Genomic DNA, 6,888 nt, shown 5'->3' with positions numbered 1-6,888 from the left:
TGTGGCCCTGAGCTCTGGGCTGGCTTGGACAGCTTTGGCTGCTGCAGGGCTTTTGTGGGGCTGGAATGCATGGTGGGAAGAAGGCTCTGCTTCCCAGGGGGGTCCTGAGGTTTTAGGGTCATAGAGTTATTGGATGGATGGAAGGTAATTTAAAGCCCATCCATTTCCATCCACCTGCAGGCACCCACTGGATCAGGGTGCTCCAAGCCCCATCCAGTCTGGCCTGCAACACCTTCAGGGATGGGGCAGCCACCACTTCTCTGGGCTACCTGGGCCAGGGCCTCCCCACCTGCACAGAAAAACACTTCTTCTTAAGATTTCATCTCAATCTCCTCTCTTCCAGCTCAAAACCATTCCCTCATCCTCTTCCTGCACTCCCCGATCAAGAGCCCCTCCCCAGCTTTCCTGGAGCCTCTTTCCCTACTGGAAGCTGCTCTAAGGTCTCCCTGGAGTGTCCTCTTCTCCACGTTCAGCAACCCCAATGCTCTCAGCTTTTCTGCTTATGGAAGGTGCTCCAGGCCTCGGACCATCCTCGTGGCCTCCTCTGGACATTCTTGGCTCTGGCAGCCAGAGAGTCTCCAAGTCTCTCTCCCTCAGGGAACAAACCTCAAGGTTGTTCAAGGTGGTATCTGCCATTTGGTGGTAACATCTTCAACAATGTCGTGGCCACTTGACTGGGACAGTGTTTGGTCATCAGGAAAAGTAGCGACCCTGTGATCTGCCGAGCTGACTCCAAGTTGAGGTGTTCCAGGTTTTTCTCAATGCATGTCATGATCTTTGGTTCCTGGAGCGGACCCAAGTGAGGATGGTGCTGCCCCTGGTTCCTCAGGTGCCCTTTCCATCCTTCTCTGCTGGCTTCTAGTGGCTTTGGGTGCCCAAGATGCCTGAGTTTGGGAAGGATGGAGTCTGGCAGGGCTCATGGACAGGGTGACTTGGCCATGGGCCACCTGCCTTCACTAGCCAGCAGGCAGGGTCGCACATGAACGCATCCCACATGAGTTTTATCGCCTCCCTCTGAAAGACGCAGGAGTTCCTCATTGCCTCAATGGCCATGAGGACAACGTCTGTCTTCTCCGCTGGTCGGAGATATCTTGCAAGAACTATGGAGGAAGGAAGCAAGGTCGGAGGTGTCCTGGGAGGAGTGATGGTCGTGCTGTGCAGCTTCCCAGCAGCGCCTGCAGCAAAGCCAGCAGCAGGGGCTTTGCTTCCACCAGTTTCTTTGCTCACACCGATTCCTTTGCTCAAAATAGCCCCTGCTGAGGCAAGGAACAAGAGTCCCGGGGAGGGAGGAGCTCATTACCAGACTGTGTCTTTGGCGAGGTAAAAATGCTCCCTTGGGCAGGGACCCCCATCAAATCTGGGGCTGTGTGGGGGTGCAGGGGAGTCTGTGGGGGTGCAGGGAGCTCCCCGCCCAGCAGCCACAGCTGCGTTCATCCCTCCTCCCCTCCCATGTCTGTGTGCCCAAGCCCTGTCAGCCCCGTCCCGGGAAGGCCCGACACATGCGGCAGGCAGAGGTGGGCAGGAGCCTCCTGGGCACAGGGGATTTGCCAGGCAGACAGTTGGTAGCTGGGCCGAGCTTTGCCCCAAACCCGGCACTGGCACGCATTGTCCAGGCGGGACCAGCCGCCTCCCAGAGCTGCTCCCTGCTCTGCGCTTGCCAATGCCGAGCAGGAAGTCGCCACTGCGGTGGGAGATGCTGCCTCGGGACCCCGGCTGGATGCATGGCCGGGGCCTGCGGGGAAGGGCTGGAGCCGTCGGTAGGCCCAGGGACCCTGGGGAGCCCGATGCTTCCTTTCCCGGTGCCCAAAAGAGGGGGAATGCACAGTGCCTGGCGCTCTCCCTTCGCCTGGAGATGGGTTGGCCCAGCACCCCAAGGGAGCTGGCACAGCCTCCAAGCCCAGAGAGAGCCCGCAGGAAGGAGAGATGGAATGGGCCAGCAGCACTAAAGCCAGACGGTTGTTTCCGACTGCGTCCGTCTGGGAGGGGAGGGCAGGGATCAGAGCGGGCAAACGGGAGGAACCACGAGAAGAGCCGGGTGGGAAAAGCTCTTGGGAAAGCCTCTCCAGAGAGGTGGGTGCCCTCTCCCCAAGCAGCTTTGCTCCCATCGTCCTGTCGGGAGTGTCTCCTTCATCCCCACCAGCCTCTTCCTCCTCAACACCACTCAAATCCAACCGTTGCCTTGTGTCCCAATCCCCAGGGTGTGCGGGACCCTCAGCAGGGACCCGGACACCACAGCCAGTGGAACTGGAGCCAGGAGGTGCACATGGAGATGCCCTCCAGCCTGTCGTATGGAGCAGAGCTGGGCCGGGAGGGATCCCGACATTGGAGAGGAGAGTGGGAGGCACAGGCGTTGGCAGGGTCACCGTGTGGGACAGAGCTGCTGCTGCCCACCGAGACACCTCCAAGGGCTGTGGAAAGGGCCAAGGTTTCACCTGGCTCTGTAGAAGGGGCCTGGCAGAGCACTTCAAGGGCCTCCTGATCTTCTGGAGGGCGTCCAGGTTCCCCTCCTGCAGCCAACAGCGCTTCATTTGGGTATTCCCAAAATTTATCTTGGCAAACACCCTGGAAGCGGGAGAAGAAACTGGAAGCTCTTTAGTCCAGTAAACATCATTAGACCAAACTCTGCTCTTTTGACTTCTGTGTCTTTCCAGCGTGCGGTGCAACAGTTTCATCCCTTCACTCTGCCGTGTCCCTGGCTGGGGGAATGAGGGTGGTTAAGCAAAGCAGAGGCTTGGGTTGGAGAGGGTTGTACATTCCAAAGGGGCAGGGTTGATCCTCAAGCATGGGGCTTCCAGAAGAAAGGTGAACGCTACCTTTCACATTCTGGACATTGGAAGCCACTCTGAGTGTCTCTGCTTCCAGGGAGGGATGAAGACCCACTCGGATCGCTGGTGCCACTTCCAGCAGTCCCCCAGCAGAGACACATCACCAGCAGTTCCTCTTACGGAACGCTGGGATGTGACAGGATATCCCTGAAAATCACCAGCACTGAGATGAATGCGAGCAGAATTGTTAAGAAGGGTTTAGGAATGCTCTTATTAAAGAGGAAGGCTGCCAGCCCTTAGGAACAAACACCGTACCCAGGAAAAGCTCCTTTTTGTCACAGTGTAAACTGGGAACTGCAGCTCTGTCCTTTCGCAGTTCTCAAAGCAGCGATAGAATAAACTCTGTGAAGTACCCGCTGCACTTTTCCAGGAGCATAGGGAGATGTTTCCCTGCGGAGCGGCGTCTCACGCAAATCCCCAGCACCTTCCCTACCCATTCATCAGTCCACCCTACTGATCCTGCTCTCTCTCACTTCTCGCTTCTGCCTAAGCTGAGCCGCAAACACCACCTTTTTTCCATGTGTATGAATATTCCACACACTGGGAGACAGTCTTGTTCCGAACCTGTTGTGAGACTGATAGAGGCAGTCAATAACAGGAACACTGCAGTCCAGCATTGCTCACACAGATACACAACATGTCCATCTCACACAGTTTTCCTTCTCCTGCTCTCTCCAGGTATCCCAAAGAAACATTTCTAAGGACGCTCCAACGTGCGTAGGGGTGAGATTGGACAGAAAACAAACTTTCCTATCCGAAAAAAGGCTCCAAGGAAGGGTGGGAAGGGCAGAAATGCACATTCCATGCAGGTGACTGCCATAATATTCCATTGTTGATTTAATAGCTCTGGTGTTTTTATTGGAGAAAGCCCTTTGGAACAGCCGCTCCTCAGGCTTCCAAGTGTCCGAGCGTGGCAATAACCAGCAATAACTGGGAGGGAGGAAAGCTGCTTGTCCAGTTCCCCAGGGCTCCAGGACAGGCAGGCTGGTTTTCCAGGCATGGAGGTGGCTGCTGGCGTTGGGTCAGGCTCTGATGGTCACTGGGATGTGCAGGACGGCTGTCCAGCAGCTCGGGGCAGCTGCTGGGGTCAGGATGGATTCACTATCCTCTGGAGCGGTTCCTGTGTGGAGAAGAGGCTGCTGATGCCCGGCTGCAGTGCTGGGCCAGTGCGAGGGCACTGGGCAGCACTGGCAACACCATGGGCTGTGGGCACCCACGCGATGCAGGTCCACTCCCAACATGGTATGACCACCTTGGGCTGGGGCAGGGACCAGCCAAGGACCATGCTGGGCTTTGCTCCCGGTGTCCCACCCACCAGGCACTGCCTCGGGCTGACTGGGGGCACAAGGGGGACCTTGGGGTAGCAGGAGCACTGCAGGCTGAGGAGGGAGAAGCAGGAGCCTTTCCTGCTGGGCTGCTGTTGCATCTCCTGTGCTGGCAGAGGGGTTGCAGCCTCCCTCCACATCTTCCTCTGCTCCTTTCTCCTGTGCTGGGGCATAGGCAGCTCACAGTACGCCAGTGCCAAGCTCCTGCAGAGGAGAACACACCCTCAGCAAACCAGACGGGCAGCAGACCTGCTGTTCCCAGAGGGCCTTCTGGAAGGAGCCTGCTGCAGGACAGGGTAGCCAGGAGACTCACAACCACATGCCCACAGGGAAATGTTAGCACAGGAGCAGAGGTGGCTGCAGCTTCCAGCTGATGGCCCCGCATCCCTCGGACACCACTGACAGCATCACAAGTGAAGAGAAGGGAAGCGCTGCTGGCAGAGCAGGAACTGTCAAAGAGCTCTCCACCAGGTTCCCCAGAGCAGACTGTGGGATCTCCACCAGGTTCCCCAAAGCAGACTCGGGCATTTCCATGAGGCTAGCCAGTACAAACTGTGGGATCTCCGCCAGGCTCACCAGAACAGGCTGTAGCATCTACCCCAGGCTCACCAGTGCAGTTGACATGATCCAAGGAGCCTTCTTGCCTTCCCTTTTTCTCCAGGCACCAATGCTCAAGGCCCCCAGCTTCCTCTCCAGAAGCTGACAGCCAGCACAGGGTTACTCCCTAGCACCCTGCTCTCTCCTGACCAGGAGCCCCTTTGCTTCTCGTTCTTGGCCTGTTCCCATCACTACCAGGAGCCACTCAGATCCCTTTGGGGCACAGAAATGCCACAGCAGGTAGGATCAGCCTCAGGTGTGTGGGGAGTTTCCTTCAGGTTTGACCCTGCTCCTGCCCCTCGCCTCAGCTGCTTGGTTAGTAGCCTTTGCCCCTCACGGACCAGGAACCCTGGGATCATCCCAGGTCTTTGCCTCCTGGCGAACACTGCTGAGCAGCTGAGTCCATCACCTGCAGCATACCTGGACATTGTCCAAAGATCCTGGCCTGACTAAAGTGCTTCGTGGACATCCAGGGGCAACGATGGAAGGGAATGGTCTGCAGCATCATCCCTCTGGGAAGGAAGAGCGGGAGGTGTGTGACGGATAGGCCACAATAAATGGACAGAGGGACTCTCTCTTCATGCAGAGAGGTTTTGCAGGGTCTCCAACAGCCCAGGGAATGGCCATCAGGGTCATCCCCTCTGCGTGGTCTTCCACCCTTCTTCTCCATGGCTGCTACCCTGACCGCCAGCAGTGCCACCCAGAAGGGGAAACCCCTGCCACTGCTCCTGAGGTGCCTGGGATCCCCTCTGCACTGGCTGTGGAACCACAGGGAACCGAAGTGAGTGGGGCTGGGGCTGAGCTCTCCGCAGCTTGGGTTCCAGATGTGGGCAGAGCCAAACATGATGGTGCAGCCGCACAGAGCAGCCTCGGCTTAGAGAGGGTTAAACCTGATGGAGCCAGGCAGCAGAGCAGGAATAGGAGAGGGAATTGTGCGGGATGGGAATGGACATTCTGTCACTTTGGCAGTGCTATTTCCATGGGGATGGACATCTCATCACTCTTGCGATGCTGTTCCAACATGGATGGACATGCCATCACCCTGGCAATGCCATTCCCATGGGGAAGGCAGGGGAGGTTCTGGCAGGGGGGGAGGGCACGGGGCTGGGGCTCAGATACAGGTTGAGTTCAGATACGGGGCAGAGAGGCAGAAGTGACCACTCTGCTTGACCGTTTCCCTGCCCACTGTGTATGAGCAAGGAGAACCCGTCCGGCTGTGTCACTTGTCAAGGGAGACAATGTGATTAGCGTCACGAGTGGGTGAATTTGAAAATTGATACGAGAGGCTTCAAGAGGAGAGGTTATGGATGTGTTTGATTCTTTGTGTCTAACAGTATCGCAAGGTTGGAAAATGGACATAAACATCACTCAGCCTCATGGCCAGAGTCTTCCCAAGTAGCAGTGAGGCAAGGGTGCGAAGCCCAGCCTGTCAGAATAATTAATGTACTAAGTATACAATAAGTGGCAATAGCAATGATGCAAGGGGAATTGATAATCACCCAGCCTGGCATGTTCCGAGTCACTTTAAATTCAACAACAGTGCAAAGGCAATAATTTCAGCCCAGCTGGCTGAAGTAGAGACTCTCCTTTTAGTCCCCCTAAACAGTTATAACAAACTGCAGAGACTTGTAAAAATAAGTCACTGTTATTAATAACAATAGCTCGTGACTTAATGAGGTTCATTAGTGGCTGCGGAGAAGGTAATGTTTGTGAAAATGCATTGAATGACCCTGTTTATGATATGACACTTGAATGTGAACCAGCATCCTGTGAGCAATGATGCACGCAGAGTAATAACAATCAGACATGAATAAAAGTAACACATAGATGGAGTTAGAGTGCAGAAAGTGACTGATAATTGGGTTGATGTTAATTAGAACTATAGAATAGTTTGGGTTGGAAGGGAGTCTAAAGAGCATCTAGTTCCAAGCCCCCTGCCATGGGCTGGGACACCTCCCACTATATCAGGCTGCCCAAGGGCCCATCCAACATGGCCTTGAACACCTCCAGGGATGGGATAGCTACAACTTCCCTGGGCAATCAGTTGCAGTGCCTCACCACTCTCATCATGAAGAAATTCTTCCTTATGTCTAGACTAAATCTGCCCCTCTCCAGTTTAGACTTATTGCCCCATGTCCCAT

The sequence above is a fragment of the Cuculus canorus genome, chromosome 16 (genome assembly GCF_017976375.1).
Source record: "Cuculus canorus isolate bCucCan1 chromosome 16, bCucCan1.pri, whole genome shotgun sequence".
Taxonomy (NCBI): Eukaryota; Metazoa; Chordata; class Aves; order Cuculiformes; family Cuculidae; genus Cuculus; species Cuculus canorus.
The sequence above is the reverse complement of the archived record's forward strand: the minus strand, read 5'-3'. Positions refer to the sequence as shown.